General features: G+C 41.5%; 1 pseudogene across 1 annotated transcript; it reads right to left on the minus strand.

Annotated features, from left to right (window-relative positions):
* Positions 1 to 10,635: 10,635 nt before the first annotated feature.
* On the minus strand, positions 10,636 to 14,146 carry LOC311595814 (small ribosomal subunit protein eS1-like; annotated as a pseudogene). The gene is made up of 4 exons: positions 14,093 to 14,146; positions 13,617 to 13,830; positions 13,013 to 13,469; positions 10,636 to 10,791 (listed from the first exon to the last, which is right to left on the minus strand). The product of its transcript is annotated as a small ribosomal subunit protein eS1-like (transcript).
* Positions 14,147 to 21,376: the final 7,230 nt, after the last annotated feature.

Here is a 21,376-nt window from a genome sequence, read left to right on the forward strand (position 1 = left end):
GAATTTATAGCACGAGGGGAACTTAACAACTCCTGTCCTGAGATTTCTATTTTAAAAGTTGTTCAGCCATGAAACACAACCCAGTAATAATAATGTCGATGCATATTTTCCAGATCTCAACGCTTAATACTTCATCAAAGGACTATTTCACAAACTTTCAAACCCCCTCATTAATTCATCTGAGAGTCCAAAAAGCCCACTTCAGACTGTTAAGTGAAAAATTCTCCCTTTACCTTTGCTTCCCCTAAGTAAAAATCCAAACCTGAGATGAGCCTAAACCTCATGTGGGAGATGTGCTTGGATATAATTCGTCCTTTACTCTGGTTACAAGTACTAAGCTGGTGTAGCACTTAAGACACTGTAATAGACTCTCTGATATAGCTGCACTTGGGCCTTTCCGAAAGAAATTATATTAGCTTTCCCCTAACTGTGCTCAGGGTGATAAGTCACCCTTGACATTCACCCTTCACACAGCAAAATGCCTGTATTACAGAATCAGCCCCCAAGCTTATCAAATAATTAAGACCATATTTGTAAGTGACACCCATGATGTCAGTCTTTTTTATTTTTTTTTATGAAACAGGGCCTTGATCCCTTCGTTTACTGGTTGCAATCCTTTGGCTAACAGATAACATCTGCCAAGGAGCTAAACTTGGTTTCAAGGAAGAACAGCTTTTAGTGATTTTATTTCTCTGACGTTTACTAGGTTGCTAACACTCGAAACCAAATGCTTTTGTTTAACCACCATAGAGCAAGAAATGGCCGTGCAATCTGTTTCACAAGTTTTTAAGCCTTAAGGGAATCATATTTAACGATGAGACGAATCCTATGCAGTGTTTGGCAGCCTGTCACTACAGCAATCACCATGAGCTAACTGCCTCCGTACTTCCGGGTGATGCCAATCCACCGAGTACGAAGCAGAAAGATCGTGCATGGCCAGAGTGAAATAAGAAACACTGAGCCACCATGTTTTCTGGATCTGAAAAGAAATGGTGAAAAGATTCCTCAGCCATGTTCTTATCTATAAGAGATGTCAGATAGGGAAGGGGAAGCCATCCATGGTCAGAGACCTCAGCGTGAGCTGAGACACAACTAGGTACAGACGTACACGGTTACACATGCAAATATTTAGGGACAAGTGAATGCAAATGGACTATTTACGCATACATGTATTTCTGTGTTTCATCAGCTGAGGAGACATAGAAAGACTAACACTGCAGTGAGCCAGTCAGTGCATTGGCTTTGCGGTCCATTCTCCAGTGAAAACCCCCCAGGATCTGCAGGAAAATAGCTAGTGCTCAGACTGGGATAGCAAACGTACAAAATGAGTATCTTGCAATGCCACAAAATATGAGTGTTCGAACAATATCAACAAAACCCCGTGCTGATTGGGACATACCACAGAGACACCGAGGCCACCTGGCAGTGTTCCAATGACAATGATGAATAATATTGGGTTATACAGTCCGCCAGTCATGAGCCTATGTTGATATAAATTTTTTAATAGAAGAAAATGGATGAATCTGCCATAAAGCAATTCCAAAGTATTCCTGTGGATATTTTATCCTCTTTGAATCCTTAAGTGTGAGCTTCACGTAACCTAAGGAGCCTCCCTGGAGTCAGGTGGTCCAGGTTAGCATTCCATGTGGTAGCATAAATACTTGATATGATCTATTAGGGTGACATGTGCACCCATTGTCTCTTAAAAGACATAAAACTAGAGCAATCATAAGAAAAACATCTGGGAAAAAATCCTCAGTCTAGGGTCAGCCTGGAAAATGTCTCAACATTACTGCCTAATGTCAAGGTCACAAGCAGGAGAAATCTTAGGAGATGTGACACAGCAACACTGTGTATACAGGAGACCTTGGAACAACAAAATAAGGGTGAACAACTAGGGAGATCTGATGGGAATATATGATTTTAATGCATAATGATGTTTCATATGGCAAAGGTACCCTATGTACCCAAATACTATTAAGTGTGGCAAGTACATAATGCTTAGGGTAACCTCACAGAACCTTCATTTTCATTTCTGTAAAGTATAATTTTATTCTAAGATGTAAAAGTTTGCAGTAGTTTTTGGTTTTTTTTTTTTTACATCACCTTTAAATTACTCTTTTCATTACTTATCTAGACTTCAGTTGGATTTCAATATTTTTACTGTATCCAAGCAAAATTATTCCTTTCTGGTGCTTTACATATTGGTGAGTCTCTTACGAGCACTTTAATCAAAGACTAATTTAGCCCCCAAGAACTGCCTTCTCAATTGTTAGAGGAATGTATATCTCCAAGGCTGTTCATGTGCTGTCATGTTGGGGTAATATACTGTTTCCGTTGGAAGACCACTATAGCTTGACTTTCAGTTTTGTAAAAGTCACATGACAGTCATCCATCTGAAAACACTGTAAGTTCTGTGCAGCCTTGCTCAGAGTGATAGTGAGGGTTAGATTTATCATCTCAACCCAATTCTGCCCATTATATCCCTGCCTCTCCATTTATGCTGCTCTAAAAGTGTTATTTGAGCCGGAAGATCATTCTGTAACCTTCAGATTACCGCTGGGTGGCTTTGGCAGGAAAGGAATTACCAATGCATTAAATTTGAATTAGCTCTGAGAAATCATGCAGATGTATGCACGGAACATTCTAGCAATACTGTCTCCCAGGCACAGCAGAATTTGCTTTTATGCACTTTTCAAGAATCACTCCAGCAACCTTTAAATTGCGCACACGATGGAGCTGAGGCAGCATCTTCTGTTTAAAAAAAAAAAAGTAAATAAAAAGAATGAAAGAAAGAAAACTCCTCAGGTCCAAATATAGCCATTCTGGGAAACCTGATCACAGGATCACAGGCGGCTGCAGCCGAGTGGCCTGTTTGGGTCTCGGCTCTGAGTCTTAGAGTGCCCTGGCAGAGCGACTGTGGAAGTGTCACTTAGATTAATGATTATGAATTATACAGTGGGTCATATCCTCTTATTTACAAGTCATTTATACAGTTTCCCTCTAGACTGCCAGCCCTGGTTCAATTTTTTCCCCTCCTACTAGGAAATAACTCACTGAATAGATATTCAAAGTTGAGTTGATTGACGTGCTACTCCCATGCTCTTCTTCTGTGAGGCCAAGCTTGCAAAACAGCCAACTGGACAAAAAAAAAAAAAAAAGTCTTCTGTTCTCTGTGAAATTGTAGCAGTCTGGATTTGCTTGTTTCTTTACTTCTTTGGAATCAGGGTGCTTCCGGATTTAAAGATCTGACCCTTCTAAAACATCTGCCTGAGCCCCCTACCTGGAGTTAAACTGCAGAGGGGGTATAAAGATGTGCGCTGCAGGATGGGCTCAAAGCCACACATCTTTATCAGTAAGATTGTACCAGTGAGTGGCAGAGCATGGAGAAAGAACTTCGGGGTAGCTCATTATTAAAATGGAGATCTGTCCCTGTTTCTGAAGTTCACATATATGGTTAAGTATGTGATTTCGCATGAAAGAGACAATCGTGGGCATGTTAACAAAGCACACAAGGGTAGGGGAGACTTGCCAAGCATGACTGCACGGCTTGTCTGCCGTGCTGTGACTCACTGACATCAGTTTCAGGGGAAGAAAATTGAAAAGCAGAGAATCTATATTTTTAAAAAGCGGTCTGGACGACTCAGGCCCGTCTTGAGTCAGGATCCATGCCTGGAGCAGGTGAGCTCTTAACTGACCTCACAGGCTTCCTGATTCTGAGAGCTGAGCAGGACAGACCCTCCTGAGACTCCATAACCAACAGAAAGTCAGCAAGCCCTGTTATAGTTTATATGGCAGCGGTCATTCAGCCTTGAAAGTGCCCATCAACACTGACCTCCATTCGGGTACGGCTTCGGCAGTTAGGCCACCGTGAAAAAAAGAAGCCTTTTATTTTTATAAATGAAAAGAGAGCCCTCTGAGTTTCCTGGCTCATGCAGGTGATGGAGTGGTTCAGGGACAGCCTCCAGCTCTTGCTCTTGGCTACCCTGAGATCCACGGTATCCAGGGAGATTGCTCAGGATCTCAGAATATCTCCTCCAATAGCAGAGCAAGAGCAGCGAAGCCTTCACTCTCCACCAGCTGGATCTCAGCTTGCCCCCAAATAAGCCCAGAAAAGCCCCCAAAGAGCAACTTGTGCCAGCATCGTGGAGTTAAATGGCACTTAAAGGCCTTGTGCAGTGGGATGATTTATTGAGACAGCAACCGGAAAGGAGATCTTTCCAGCGCAGAATTCAAGCCATGCTGCTCTGCACCCACCTAAATAGAGTTCTTCTCTCAAGAAAAGACTCAGAGCAGCAGCTTAACCCTCTCCACTCCTTTGCTCATGGCCTCCTCCCCCAATTCAGTCCCAAGGAGCCCTTAGCTTTCTTCACACCGACTGCGCATGCTCCATACCATAGCCTCTGAGACAGCGCTCTTAGAGCTTCCTTCTCTCAGTCCGCAATTCCACACACACTACAAGCACTTCTGCACTGGGAACACCCTACTTCTGACACCCACCCCGCCTGGACACAACCTAGCAATGCTTCAGATTTCCGGATAACACCCCCTCCCCCAGTGAAAATATGGCATGCTATACTTTCTAATATATTCAAATACGCGAGGACTGACTGTATTTTGTTTATTGTTGTTTTATCCTTGAAAATTAGACAATTTCTAGCACATCGCAGTGCTCAGCAACACGTTGAATAAAAAGAATGAGTTTTAAGGTCTTCCTCAGTTTATTGTCTTCCTTCATCACTCTCCACCCAAACGCACATGCACACATGCGCATGCGCGCCCTCTTACATACCCCCTCCAAACACACATGCACACGTGTGCACATGCACACGCACACACCTTCCAAACACATATGCACACATGCGCACGTGCACACACACACACACACACAAACATGCATGCGCACACACATTCTGAACAGTACAAAAAAACAGCCAAAAATTATATATAGATTTAAATAATGTGTGGACAGACATGCCTGACAGAATACTGCACCATTTCTTATAAAGCTTTGGCTGAAGAAAGTAAGGAAGAAATTTTAAAATTAACTTTCTTGATTCTTGAAGATGCCATGATAGAATACATAAGGACTTTTTGAAAATCTCTCTCTCTTCTCTCTCTCTCTCTCTCTCTCTCTCTCTCTCTCTCTTTCTCTCTCTCTTTCTCTCTCTCTCTCACACACACACACACACACACGCACACACACACACACCACAAAACCATGTTCCATTGCTACCTTGAGCACCTCAACTCACAGGAAGGGTCAAAGGGAACATTAAAGTGACATTTAAATTCAGACACGAAGCTAATTTGTAAGGTGGGTTAAATAAATTTTTTTTTAGAAAATTGATTACAAACGAATGGGCAGTTCTAGATATATCAGTCTGTATATTTAAAATAATTTTCCAGCAGTGTATCCCAAGCCTATGAAATGCCTTGCATAGATTTACCAACTGTTGAGAAGTTATTTTGTTACAGACATATTGAGTATGACTCCATTATGTTCTGTGAGTAAGAAATTCATTTTAGGGGGCTAGATATTTGGATGTTGCTAGACTTCACAAATTGCATGCTTAACTAGCTAGCAGATCTGAGATGTTCTCATTATAACAGTTGGTAGGAAGATGTTACTGACATTTAGTGGGGAGAGGCCAGATATGTTATCACACATCCTACGCCCCGCAGAGAAGCCCCACTACCGTCAAGGCCAGTGTAGCAAGGCTGAGAAAGTATTGCATCAAGTCAGAGCAGATTTCATTAACTCATAGGACTAGGTTTGGAGTCCCAGAAGTAACTGACTGATGTCTCACTATCTGACCTTTGTAGTCTGGTAGGAAGTGGCTTTGGCTTCTGTTTACTGAAACTAGCTTTAGTTCACTGAAAGAAAATAAAGAATGTCAATGTTTTTTGAATACCTAAGAATGGCTACAAATGTATACCTACAGTAAGCGAAGTGCTCATTCAGGACTGCTGATTGCCTTCGTACATCACCAACCTCCTTGTGATTCCTGGGCTGGGTGCTGTGGACACCAGCAAAAATAGTAGTACAGTGTTCCCAGAAAGTCACGTGCTAGTTGACAGCATGTGGTGAGACTGTGACAAACGAAGTTTGAAAGGCTGATTTCATATCACTAGATGAGTGAAGACAGGCAAAGAGATAAAAAAAATGCAGAAAGAAAAACTGTAATGTTACATAAGTTTACTTTGAAGAAGACTAATTCTTGCCAATAACGCTAACCTCATTCATCCTATCTTGAGCATTCCTACTCAAGAAGGAGCTTGAAATAAAATATAAAGACTCTATCCTCTTTGAGATGCTAAAAAGACAGACCTTCCTTGGACATGATGGAGTAGTCAGTCTCTAACAGATGGTATCGCTGGGTTCTGGAGGGGATCAACACTTCTTTGCCGACCAGATTCTGAGGGCAGAACTGTTGTGACCTGCATCTTCTAACCTATACCTTCTGAAGAAAAACATTTCCTCCCAGGGTGTATTGTTTAATCTCTTCATTGTTGGGACAAAGTACTGGGCAACAGCAGCTAAGAAAGGGGGATTTATTTTGGTTCACAGTTCAAGGGTGCAGTCCAACATGTAGGGGTGCCATGGCGGGAGCAACTAGAAGCAGATTGGCACACTGAACTCACAGTCAGGTAGAAAAGAGAACAGAAGAGTCCCAGCCCATAAAATAAATGGTACTGCCCAAATTCAAGGTGGGGCCCCCACTTGTCTCAGAAATGTGCCCAGAGGTTTCTCTCCTCAGTGGCTCTAGATCTGGCCAAGTTGACAATAAGTATATACTATGATGTGGATGGGAGAGCAAGGCTCATACATTTAAGAAAGTAAATGAAACTTACAAGGCACAGGAAGCTTCTGAAACTTAAAAGATTCACATGATCCCTCTCCATGATTATGCAAGCAGTTTATAGTTGGTGGGAAGAGGAGACTCTGGCCATGCACAGTGCCTACAACTTGTACAGAAAACTCTAGCGATGTAGCTTTCCTGGGTCATTAGCCATGCTGCCTAAAAAGTGGGCTTTTGGGTAATACAATTGACTCTGAGTCACCCACGCATCAGTAAGTAACCCTTCATCATGTTTCTTCTGTAAGTAAACCCAACAAACTCAGTTGTTCACCTAGCTAACCTTGAAAGTTTTGCTGTTATGTCATTGGTGCCCAATCTGGGGTAAATTAACTCTATAAAAAAACATTACACAGCTCCCATGAGAGGCATAGACTTACATAGTAAGATAGACCGGAAAAGGCTTGCCTTTATTTAGGTAAAATTTAAAGTTGGAACCAAAGTACCATAGGACTTCAATCCAAGAGACTATGCAACTGAATATTGCCTACACTATGCTTCTGAATGCTACACACAGCGCAGATATCTGACGGGGAAATGTGAACTATAGAATCCAGTTTTGATCAGTGTTCAGGCTGTCAAGGCAACAAGACATCATTCCCTGGAGCTGGTTAGGCTTTTGAGCTTAATAAAATCAAGTTCATATGGCAAGCTGAGTTCTGTCACCCGTGCCATGACATCCTCATGAATTCTGTGGGTAGCAATTGGTACAGATGACGTGATCCAGAGTCTTCAGACTCAACATGCACCACTCTAACCTAATGAGGAGGAGGATGACATCAGGGCTGAATTATCGACTTCATCCCCAGTGTAGCATGATACACCTCCAAACTACACAACTTCATTCAATAATAATGGAGGCAAGCTCTGCTTTCCCCATTACTAGGAGCCTTAGTGAAGTTCACTCTCATAGATTCTTGGGAGTTCCCATTCCATTGGGTTTCTAGATCATCTCCTAGATGTCCCTTGCCCCACTTTCACTTGTCTCTCCCAGTGCTCTCTCCCTCCATCTTCCCTGCACCTGATCACTCCTCTTCCAGTTCCCACTCACCCACCCACCCACAGTCCACCCTCAATATATATTCTATTTCTGCTTTCCTGGGAGAGTCATTCATAGGGAGACTGCACGAGTCTGGCCTAGGCCCTCTGCATATGCTGTGGTTGTATAGCCTGGTCTTCTTGTGGGTCTCCTAACAGTGAGAGCAGGGGCTATCTCTGATTCTTTCTCATGCTTTTGGGACCCTTTCCTCCTACTGGGTTGCCCTATCCAGACTTAATACAAGCTGAGGTGCCTAGTCTTATTTCAACTTGGCATGCCATGTTTGGTTGCTACTAGTGAAAGGTCTGTCCTTTTCTGAAGAGAAATGGAAGAGAGGTAGATGGGGTGACAGGCCCAGACTGGGAGGGAAGCAGGGAGGGGAAATCGCATTTTGGATGTCACGGATGAGAAAAGAACAAATTTGAATAATGACAGAGTCAGAATGGGCTATATCTTCTTCGTCAGAAGAACACAAAACTAAGGGTCCATTCGAAGAACAGCATCTCAGCTCAGCAAGAGAGGAAAGAGGAACTGTTTCACTGCAGCACTTAATAACCTGATAAGGTTTAGGGAAACACAGGCAACATACTGCTAAAGTGAGTATTAGCTGGGTCTGTGTCAAAAGCACACAGTGCTTGCTGGGAATCCCTTAGGGTTATACCCGACTCCATGGAGAGAGTAGAGCCCTTCACTCAGCCCAGTAGGTGAGAGGAGGCATGTTGCAGAGACAGCACCCTGAGCTTAGATATGCTCAAATATTCTTCTTCTATACTTCTGCTAGGATGGCTGTTTCATTTAATATTACACAGAAGATGAAAAGCTAAGATAGGATAAATGAAATATAGACACCCTTGTTAAGATAGGGGCATAGGGATGGTCTTGGGAAGCTGTAGAAGCGCTGATGTGCACTTCCTGAGAAGAGATTCATGTTTCTTTTTCTGACCTTGGGCCTTGGAAATCCAGTCACTTGTGTCTCTTTCTCAAGAAAGGAACATGTACACCGATTACAATCTAGAAGGACAATATAAATTGAGGCTATAAATTGAGTTGGGTTTCTGTGTTTTTTGCCTTCCTGTGCCTCTAGAGCCATGCAAAGTTTCAGACACTCCTTCAGGCCTTCTTCGACGCCTCGAGCTGTGTGGTGTCCTTACAATATAGCAGGGAAATGCTTACTGTGCTTAGAATCCTGGAGCCTAACATTTTGCCTCCTTGAATATACCAGACTTCATTTCCCCATAAGATCCTCCACTGAGGTTACAACCAAACACCTATACATGTATATGAAGCACAAGTCAAGACTTAGTGGCTGAAAATAATTCAGCCACCTCCATAATAAAGCTTTAGCCAAATAGTCACTAGAGTTAGCCTCAGTATAAACAAGAAAGCTAACTGTTAAACAGTGGTTTGGGTTAAAATCCAGAGAGAGGAAATCTCATCAACCACATAGAGGAAGTCAGCTTTTACTTCTGTTCTTTTTTTTTTTTTTCATTTATTTTATTATTTTATTTTATTTTTATTTAAGTAATTTGTTCAGATTACATCTCAATTGTTATCCCCTCATTTGTATCTTCCTGTTCCCCCCTCCCTCCCTTTTTCACCCTATTCCCCTCCCCTAGGTCTGTGACAGAAGGGGACCTCCTCCCTCACCATACGATCATAGCCTATCAGGTCTCATCCTGGTAGCCTGCTTACCCTTCCTCTGAGTGCCACCAGGCCTCTCTACCAAGGGGAAGTGGCCAAATAGTGGGCACCAGAGTTCATGTCAGAGTCAGTCCCAGCTCTCCACATAACTGTGGAGAATGTGTTCTTTACGGGGATTTTGGCCTGGTCAGAGAACAAGGAGAAAAGAACCTACATTTGCTTAGGGTTTATATGGGACTGTGGCTTTGATAAGGAATTAAAGGCCAGTGATGCAGTTGAACATTTTCATATGGAATTAGAGCCAAAATGTGAAGTAATTGTGTGTGTGTGAAAACATGGGACACTTGGGATAGGATGGCAGAGGGCTGAGAAATGCTGAGGGAGATGAAGGGCAATATAAATAGTGTGTGTGTGTGGCAATTTTCCTCACACTCACACTATGCATGAATCACAAACACATCTCACCTTGGCATTTCACCCCTGCATTTAAGAAACTGAAGGAAGATAAGTGATCTTTATTCACAGCTGATTATTTTACTAGTCAGTTGACCTAAACAGCAGATTTGGGAATGACCAGTTTGTGACTCCTTTAACACAGACAAGAGTGCACCCTATACATAGCTTAATGAATGCGTGTCATCTTGCTATGAAAACAGCTCAGAAAATACAATTATTATAGAGACCACAGAAATATTATCAAGATGAAAAAATAAAAATATGAGAGCCTCTCTAGCAAAAGTCAACAGAAACAAACAATTCCTAAACCGTGAAATCAGAAGTCTGCTATACTTGACCTGTGCATGTGAACATAGTATTTTAACAGAGAACTGCTGCACAAATATTCTGAGAGAAAGGTCTCAGCATACAGCCTCTGAGGAGTACTGACTCCACAACCATGACATTAGACCAAGTGAAGCATTATACTGGAAGATAACACAGGCCAAGACAGAATTGAACATAGCTTCTTGATATTTTTAAATAAATAGACATATTATAATTATATAGATAGGTTATATCAAATGATAAGTATGCATTGTAGGTATATCTTCAATATAACTGTGTTATTTTGTGAGGGTAATGGGAAAATAAAGACCTTCATGACGTTTTTTCACTGTCGAAGTTTGGAGTACACAGACTACGTGCTCCTGGATAAGCCGCTCTCTCGCTTAAGTTCTGTCTTACTGCACTATGTCCTGCATTTGGTGTGTATGCTAATTTGGCTGTCAGGCTCTTAGGTATAAATTCAGAAACCTAAAAAGGTATACTGTAGATCAAGAATGGAAAGCAAGGCTCATTTTGCATGCCAAGAGCAAACCATCTAGGAGGCAACACGAAAGGGTGTGGTGGGAAAAGTGGCTATGGCCAGGCTCAGTGGAAGAATGACCAGAAACATGTCTGCCAGGCATAGCAAGGTGGGGAGACAAAAATATATATGCCTGTGGATCCTGTGGATCCCAGCAGCAATGCCAAGCTTGGATATCTATGAACTGGGGGGGGGGGGTCTTAAAATCACTGCGGTAGAGGCATATGTCCAATGTGAAAGAACCTGCTCAAAAATCACCTCTTTTAAATTCATATCATATACTTTATTTTGAAATAAAAATAACAGGAAAAGAAAGGGAAGGCATTAATACTTGGTTAACAGCAGCAATAGCCCGACAGTTTGTAGTTTCATGTGTAACCTGCAACTTTTTTTTTTTTTTCCACATTGGCCTCAGTCTAGTCTAGCTCAACAAATGCTAGTTAGAACACACGAGCAAGGCTCTGGCCTGGGTGCTCTGGGAAGTTCCCGTTGTGAAGAAGCTGATGGTCGCTGACTTAAATCCATGCTCGTGTGTTTTGTTTTTCCCTCTGGCAAAGTTGAACCTCTATAATTCTTAAACAGCCCTCACTTCCTTCCTCCCCACAGCCTCTGGCCACCATCACTCCACATTCTCTTCTCTGAACTAGACTACTTTCCCAACTTCATGCAGGATTGATTTTTTTTTTTTTTTTTTTTTTTTTTTTTTTTTTTTTTTTTTGTCACTGGCTCATTTCCCTTAGCAGAACGTCCTCTAGGGTTCTATACAACTGACTTGGTCACAGTTGGTTAACACTTCACTGTATGTATATATCACATTTTCTCCATCAGTCTATCATAGGATAAGTATTTAAGATGTCTCCGCCTTCTGGGATGAGAATATGAGGATGCAAGGCATCTCTTCAAAGCTCCTCTTTCCAATTTTTTTTTTTTTTTTTTTTTTTTGGTTAAGTGCTCAAGAGTGAATTCACTGGGCCACAGGGTACTGCTAATTTTAATTTTCTGGGGGACGTTATACTGTTTTCAACAGTGACTCTATCACTTGAGCTGGGGGGGGTGTTTTGGATAAGAAATATTCCACATAGGCTCAGATATTTGAACACGTGGTCTCTAAATGGTGGCACTGTTCTGGAAGGTGATGGGATGACTAGTAGGGGTGGCAGAGGAAGTCAGTCATTGTGGGAGCGGCTTGGGGGTTTCTAGCCAGAGCTCACCTTTACCTCACTGTTTCTGACTCCTTTATGTGGTTGGGTTGTGAGCCCTCAGCTTCCTGCTCTGGCTTCTGAGCCTCCCCTGCCTTTCCATCCCCAGCTCGAAGCAAATAAACTCTTTCCTAAGTTACTTTAAGTCAAGATGTTTTATTACAGCAAAGGACAGTAACCAGTACAACCTTCCTGTCAACTGTGTGTAAGGTTTCCTCACAGCCTTACCAACACCTGCATTTCACTGTGTGTGTGTGGGGCCGGGGGATTGGCAAATAGTGACATTCTAGCAGGTATGTAGTGGCATGTGTAGTTTCTTTGATTTGTAGTCCCTTGACTAGTAATACTAATCATCTTTTCACATGCTATTGTCATTTATGTATCTTCTGTAGTGACATGTGTACCCAAATCCTCTACCTAAATCCTCTACCGAGCTTCATTTTACCTGATAATCCGAAGACTCAGCTCCCTCATGTCAACTCACCTGTGCTTTTCTAGTCTTAAACTGAATTTTTTTTTCTGGGGTTAGAATACCATAGGTTTCCTGATATCTTTAGCCTTTCACTATTCTAATTTATTTATGTATAAAACCATCCATGCATTCCAGCTCAATCCCACTGGGCATGGAGAAATAGGCTTTTTTTTTTTTTGAGGTGTCGGATTAGATTTTCCTGTATTTTGTTGAGAATTTTTGCATCAATTCAACTCTAGCCTGCATATTAAATTCTGCCTTCATAGATGAGTTTGGAGTTATTCTATTTGAGGATATATTTGAGAAGGATCAGTGATAATTTTTTAAATGTTTCACAAAGAATTTTACAGTGATAGTAGTCTTTGTTGGGAATATATATATTCACCACCCTTGTTGTATTTTATTATTATTATTATTTTGGATTTTTTTTCTGGGTTTCCCTCTGTAACCTTGGCTGTCCTGGACTTGCTTGGTAGACCAGACTGGCCTCAAACTCACAGTTGTTTTTCCGGAACTATCACCTTCACCATGGAGCTCCATTAGTTTGCCCAATTCAAACTTGGGTTTCTTCAGTATTTTACCTTTTCTGAGGAAGATGTCATGAAGAGGATAGATGGGCTGGCAAGCCTTTTCTATGTGTTTTCCAATGCTGTCTGCAATCAACTTATTAACTACTTCCTTCAAGTCATTTGTCTGCACTTCTCAGGTCATGATTTCTGTCTTCTTCCGGATCTGGCAGACCTGCTGCTACTGCGCATATGATGTCTTTTATATCTGGTTGTTGTGGGTTTTTATGAACCCAATACAGAAAACATGGAGCAAATAGCCATCATCTTGACATCAATATGAGCTTCAGTCAGGGTCTGCCACTTTTTGACCATGGTACACATTTTGTTCTGGGTAAGATACATGCTACGGAAGTTAGTCAGGCAGTTTTTGCCCTGAATATCCTCAGCTTGAATTTTTTTCGGGGGGGTGGGGTGGTTTCAAGACAGGGTTTCTCTGTCCTGGACTCACTCTTTAGACCAGGCTGGCCTATAATAACCCACAACAATCCTCCTGCCTCTGCCTCCCAAGTGCTGGGGTTAAAGGTGTGCACCACCATGCCCGGCCCTTAGCTTGAATTTTCGAAACGCAACTTCGTCATTCTGTAGATCGGCAAGGCTCACTTCAAACACAAGACGCTTGAGGCCATCAGATGCAATTTTGGTTCCCTAAGTCCTCACAACTAATGTGTTCCCAATGTTTCTAATATTGAACATAGCCAGAGCTTTGACATCATACCAGTCTTTCTTAGAAAATGGATCTGGGTGGCACTCAGAGAAAGAATAAGCAGGCTCCCAAGATGAGAATTGATAGCCTATGACCATATAGTGTGTGGGGGGGGGAGGGTCCCCTGGGTCATAGACATAAGTGAGGGGAATAGAGTGAAAGCGGGAGGGAGGAAGGGAGGAACGGGAGGATACAAGTGCTGGGATAACAATTGAGATGTAATCTGAATAAATTAATAAAAAAATTTAAAAAGAAATAAAAATAACAAAAAAAAAAAAAGGAAAAGAAAAAAGAAAATGGGTCAACCACTTTCTTCTTCGCTCCCTTCTCGGCTCCTTTCATTGGGCACTTGTTCTTGCCAACCACCGTGGTGCTGCTCAGAGAGCTGAAAAGGCCCCTTTTTCCTTCTTAACCTGGCAAAAGTTTGTCAGTTTGGTTAATCTTTAAAAACAAAGACAACGTTTCCTTGATTTTCCTTGTTCTTGTTGTTGTTGCTGCTGCTGTTATTGTTGTTGTTGCTGGTGCTGCTGCTGCTATTGTTCTTCATTTTATGTGTTTCTGCTGTGCTGTTATTCTTTCCTTTCTACTGTACATTTTATATTTAGTGCAGTGATGTTTTCTTAGTTCCACTGAGGTAAGTTAGGAGGCCAGTTTGAAATCCTCCAACTCTTTCACATCCACATTTGCCACAATAAGCTTTGTCCTTTGTTCCGCTGTTGATTCTCCTCCAGGGTTTAGTGTGTTCATTTTTATTTTCCCTTGCCTCAGGAAATTTTCTATTTTCACTTTGTCATTTCCTCTTTAACCAACAGGATGCTAAAGTGTATGTTATTTGATTTCTAGTTCAAGATCAAAAAAGAAAGAAAGGAAGGAAGGAAGGAAGGAAGGAAGGAAGGAAGGAAGAAATGATTTTGTTAGTACCAGCTGTTAAAAATACATGTGGAAGAAAAAAAAAACACAAATAATTTTGGTATCCTGCCATTTCCCCCTCCAAAACGGTAGAAACGCAAACCTCTTTTCTAGGACTATATTTGGTTTCCTTGAGGTTTTATGCAAGAGTGCTGAGTGTGTATGGTGGGACCTTCCTTAGTTAATGCTCATGGTGGGACTTGGTGATTGCCTAGGATGAGCAAGCCCAATTCCTTTCTTGTCCATCTATCTCTAACAATTTAGCAGTTCTTTATCTTAGAGGTGGTTGGGCAGTCCCCTTCTAATAGATTCCTGATTGTGGTTACAACATGGTTTCTTAAGTGTTGGAGCTGAATCAAGGTTTGTGAGACTTATGGATTTCTCTTTCAACATTTGAAAGAGATGAGCCAATACAATTGCTTGTGTCTATGACCTATGTGGAGAATAGCTCCTGGATCCTCAAGTGAGTGTACCAATCCCTAGGAGGACAGTTTTGGGAGAGCCCACAATGTCCCCCAGCTTATGAAATGTCCCTATCTGCTAGATGATATAAAAAAAAAAGGAGAAATAAATACATCTGTGTAAATAATGGCATGACACCATTTTACTGAGCAATCACCTGAAGAACACATCTTAAGAAAACTCTAAGATAGTTTATATTTTATTTGAAATGGCTTCCTTTCTGTTTAGGCCGAGGCTGAGAAGTCAGTAAGGACAAGGGAATCTATGTCTGTCACTCTGTAATAGAATTAAGCAAATGGTGCCACAGTGACCTATGAGAATTAATGCACCTTCAATATAAGAGCCATTTCCTTCAGAGAAATCAGACACTTATTAATCTGGACAAGAGATTCATGAGGAAAAGGCAGGCTTCGGGAATGTTATGCCTGTTGGGGGGTGGAGCAAGCAGGATGGAGGAAATTGAAGTGGCTGACCTTTGTCTTAGAGGGAGACTGGTGTCAGAGCTAATGGCAGAGACCATTTTGGCTTCTTATTTTAAATTGTCACACATCAGCAATTAGAAATCGCTTATGCTCTCAGAGCTGTGTTAATTTATACTTAGATCCAATGACTCACAGACTGGCTTGGGTAGGTGCCGCCTTGGAGCCCAACCTCTTGATTTTCCACAGGATGAAACTGATACTCAGAGCTGTGAGAAAGTCTGCCCACAGTCAGACTTTCACGCACACACTAAACGTGAAGGTCAGCTCTGAGTCCATGACCCTTCCCTTCCCTTCTCTTAGGCAATGCCACATTCTATAAAAGGAGACTCATCTCAATTGCTTCCTATACTATGTTCTATATTAAATGTGTATGATATACATTGGAATTTTAAGTACTATTTTAAAATGTTTACTATTTTATCTCATCCATTATAGCTTTAAGGTTACCTTTTTAAAAATCAATTGTTTTCAATGGCTATGCAAAATAACGGGTTTCATTTGGACATTTTTACATGTATATATCATCATACTTTGCTCATATTTGGCCAACCCTCTCCTCACTTTCTTCTCTGCCTAGTTCCATTAGCTGCCTTCCTTTCTCTAAACAGATCACATTTCTGCTCTTATGATATGTGTCATCACATGTGAGAGAAAGCACATCTGCACTCTACGCTTTAAGGGCCTATTTAAATAATCATTTGAGTGAATTTTAAGAAGAGTATAGCTGAAAATGGACAGCATGTCTTAAGAAAACTGTGATGGTTAATGCTTTTTCTTGTAATTAACTTTCTTGGTTTTACCAAACAAATCCATGAACTGGCTGATTAAAGTAAATGAAGTACATGCCTGTCACTTTGGCGTAGAATTAGACAAATATTGACCTAAAAGAATTCAGTATTCACACATATTAATTTATTTATACTTTAGCGTACTTCCAACATCTCCCACATCAGGGTTCTTTCCTTCAAGGAAATCATCACTGCCCACTTGTCCTCCCTCTCCCTCCACAGCTCTGTACTCTGTCTTCTCCTAACACACATATTCAAACCTAGATCCCACACACGCGATAACATGATAATTTGCCTTTCTAAATTTAACTTTGTCCTCCAATCCACCTCTTTTCCTGAAGATGAGATAATTCAATTCTCCTCTGTAGATCATAAACTAAAATTGATCAGATGTACCAGTTTTTCTTTATTGTTCATTGATAAACACCTAGGCTGGCTATATACTATTCACTATTGTGGATGATACAACAATAAACAGTGATGCTCAGGTATCCATGTGGTATGCTGACTGCAATAACACAGCGTATAGACCTAGCAGTAGTATCGCTGTGCCCTGGCCTAGTTCTGTTTGCGGTTGCTTATGGAACCTCCCTGCTAATTTCCACATGGTTACTTTAGTTTCCTTCCAGTCTTCATTAGGGTTTCTATTGCAGTGAAGAGACACCATGACCAAGGCAACTCTTAAAAAAGAAAGCTATTGGGGGTTGGCCTGATGTATATTGATGCTAATTAAGAAGAAGTCATCACATCTGTGCAGGGCAAATGAGATAGGCATGGTTTAAGGTTCCCAGGCTGGGGGAGACAGAATCTTGGGAAGAAGAGAGACCAGAGGAGAAGAGAGAGAAGAAGGAAGGCTGCCACAGGCTAGAAGCACATGGCTGGCGTGGATGGAGGATTTGGCCCAGATGAAGAACATTAGCAAGTATTTGGTATTACGGATGGGAGGTAGCTTGATAGAAATTATTAGAACCAGATGGCATGGGGTTGGGGCAGCAATCCCATACCCGGCCCACTATGGGAAGTAGTTTAGAGGATTGATATCTGCCCTGCCCCAGGTTAACTAAGGCTGTTTTAAAATATAACAGGTGTCTGTGTCTTGATTGATTGCTAGCAGGTTAGAAAATCCTACAGTAATAATAATTATAGGCCTGATAATAAACATTATTACGTCCTACTGGTAATTTAACAACAACAACAGAAAGCCTTTAATTTGGGACCTTCTAAAAGACTCAGAGGCTTGGTCTATTATCATTCTTGTGGGAAACATGACAGCAGATATGAGGGCACGGGGCTGAGAGCTTACACCCTGAGCCACAGGCAGCTGCCAGGGAGGCGGAGAGACTGCGAGTAGCATGGGCTTTTGAACCTTTGAACCTTACTCCCAGTAACACCTCCTGCAGCAAAGGCCACAGCTCCTAACTCTTTCCAAACACTCCCCTGCGCCTAAACATTCAAATATAGGAGCCTCTGGAGGTCAATCTCCTTCAAACCATCATAGGTGCTAACTGGTTTTGCTTCTACTTATTGGCTATTTTATTTCTTCTTTTAATTCCACCTACTCAATTCATTTGTCCATTTATGAATTGGATTTGGGAGGGGTTTTAGTTTTTAAGTCTGCATTTCTGGATCTTTAACTCTTTACTTCTGTCTGGATTCTAGATGTTAATTTCCGTCAGACACATAGTCGGCAAAGTCTTCCCCCTGTTCTGGGGCTTTCTCGAACTCTGTTGATGCTTTCCTTTGCTACGCTATCATACAAGGCTGAGGGCACTATCCACTGGACCTGAACTTTGCAGTTCTCATTTATTAAAAGGCATGGTTTGCCACGGAGCTTAAATAGCCAGATGGTGTTGGTCCTTTAGCTATCAGTGTCCACTGAAGTTATCCAGGTCCTTGCCATAGAGGGCAAGACCATTAATTTCTGAGCCTTTCTCTGCCTGAGCTTCCTGCCACCTGAGCTTTTAAATGGCCATGCCTCCACCTCCCCTGGTCCTCGACTGCCTCGTACTTCCATGAGGGGCTATTGGTAGACTGATTCTAGGCTTTCTGACTGTGATCAGGCTCCCAGAGTAACTCAGTCTTAATCAGCTCCCTCTGAGAAAAGTACCAGGCCTCAGAGCTATGAGATATGGGTGTGGCAACACTAATTTCTTCTACACTGCTGAACAAGGCTGGATATGTCACTGTTGCCCCAGAACTCCTAACTGGATTTGTGGCTTAATCTGTGGGCTGGACTGCCAGGCTCTTTTTATCAAAGCCACATGGAGTGGCCTTTTGATGACATCTGCTTTCTCTCTCAATACAAGAAGCTACATCATAGAAGCGATGAGCTGCTGGCTCCTTTTAGTGGACATACTTGCACTTTTTTGTACTTCTTAGCTGCTCTTTCACAGCTAAGAAGTTTTTTTGTGTGTGTGCTTTCTGTTCTGTTGCTCTTCTGCTTTTTCTTACTCTAATACCGTCTATTTTTTATTATGCTGGTTCTTCTACTTTACTGAGTTACGTAAATGATGGGGAATCTGCTGTCTTACTACATAACTTTTTGTGGTGTTGAGATGTCATCACATATATTCAATGATATGCATGACACCTCCAGAGTTAAACAGCCAGCAGTTAAACATCCATTGTGCCTCAAAAAAAAGAAGCCTGGTTTGTCTCAACAAACTTGTCAATCTATGAATCCTAGCACATCCCTAGGCAGTATATTTCGTTACTCACTCATGGTCCTCAGACTACTTACAAATGAATGAAGATAGCCCTCTCCACTATCTTATACCCCCAACACGAAATAGCTCTCTGCTCTCTCCACAGTCTCCCACTCTACTCACCGAGTGTTTGTTATTCCTTTCCCCATCACATATTTAACATGTAAGATAAGTGAGTGAATGAGTAAATAAATGAGTCAACGAATACAAGAACTGCAAAGCCGTAGTTTGCCCAGTAGAGCAGCTAGGTTGATTCAAACTGTCTTAGAGGGTCTCTTGGATTCTTCTTGGGATCCTGACCTCCTAACAGAAGTAATTTCTGTGTTCAAGATTTGAAAATTGCTCCTTATTCTCTTGACTTTAATCATATTTTCATGTTATATAACTTGGTAGACAGAGCTTCCACAAGCCAGATTTAAGTTACTCAAACCAAAGTATATATTACCTTATGAGCTCTTCCCAACCACATGATAAATAGAATGTTATCAAGGTAAAGATAAAGATCTTTCAAGAAATTGGCCAGCTAGTTGAGAAAGCTGATACATCATCTGAAAGTTTTCTCCTTTTTCTCTCTGTCCCAGAAAAACAAAAGGCTCCAAAGCTATCCAGGTTACAGAGACATTCCCAGAGAATGAACATTCTTGATGACAGCTATACCCACAAATCTTTATGCACCCCATCTTCGGTTTTTCCCTCTCAACCACAGGCTCTACTCTGACTCAATAAGGCCTTCTGAAATTTCATAATACATCTGGAATACCTTGCAAGCTACTCTGCAGGTTTTTGAGGATCCAAACAGAAACAATGGTATAGCAAAATCAGTTATCTTGGCCCACAGAAATATCAACAGTAGAACATGCCTCAAAACTATAAAAGAAGAAGCTGACTCAAACCTCAACATGGCAACCTGCCTAACCCCCCTTAATGCACTTGGTGAAGATTCTAAGAAATAACAATGTTTGAGTAAAATGATACCAAGAATGTATCAAGTAGGAGCATGGTAAAGGTGACAGCAGATGATGCATACATACTAAAGAAGCTACGGCTGTTATTTACATCACTATAGCAGGAATACATTCCAGTGGAAATGTTTGCATAGTTTTTCCAATATCTATCAAGATACTTGTGTATAGGGTTAAAGATATCTTGTGGGTGACTAAGCCTTGTAAAAGCATAAGTAACTTATTCCTCTTATCAACTTCAAGCATCAACTAAGTTTAGGTAAATGTAAGATTTGTTCATTCATCTAAAGAATATGCATGCTATGTCTTTGGCTATAGTGTATAAGGTATTGTACCTGGAGTTAAATGCTATAAACAAGATAACCAGTATGGCTGTCCTAATGGAAATACCATAAAATGGTTGCCAGGAATGGGTAGATATTGGGCCACAGTGAGCATCATACAAAAAAGCCCAAGTGTCAGAGGATCTCCCTGTGACAATCACCTAGCTTCCTCCAGTGGTACCTGGTGTCCAGCTATAGTCATGGCTACTGAATAAACTTAAATCTCACTAGGGCTGAGCTACCTCTGAGAACTGAGAAACCCTTAATAATATCAGTAATGCTGACTTTGGCTTTACTTGCCGTTTATGGAGAAAGAGTACCACATGCAACCCAAACTCTCCAGATCTTAAGACTCCATTAGAAAATCCATCCTATAACCCCCACTTCCTGGTGCTGTCCATGCTAGGATACACAGTGAGTGAATCTGGCCTGAGGACCAATACATAGAATCAGCTTCAGAGTGCCGGCTGGCTACTTCTTTCAGTATCTAGCAAGCTCCAAACGAGTTTCATGAAATGACCTCCTGTTTTGACCTCTTGGCACTTGTACATAGAACCATATGATGCAGAAGAGCTCAACAGTTTGGACTTGAGATAGGAATATGAAAATAAACGTTCAGCTTCCCCTTCCAAACTCACAAAATCACTCTGAGAATTTGATGCTTCTGACTTAGCCTGATAATTAAGGACGGCACAGGAAATATTAGATTCACGTGCCTATGCCATTCTCTAGAGAAGCAGAGCGTTCCTGGCCTGCAGTGATGGATGAGGATGATGTTTGGAAGACTTGATGGCTCTGCTTCCACCAAACAAGGAGCAAAACAAGCAGCCAGAACAGACAGCAGAGGCAGCTTCCATGGTGTCACAGAATAGGCTTGATAATACATATGCACAACCATGTATGGTTAGATGTGCTTCAGTGCACATACCTACTCATGTTTAAGTTTTAAGACAAAGAGC

The sequence above is a fragment of the Acomys minous genome (assembly GCF_964271855.1).
Source record: "Acomys minous genome assembly, chromosome: 4".
NCBI lineage: Eukaryota > Metazoa > Chordata > Mammalia > Rodentia > Muridae > Acomys > Acomys minous.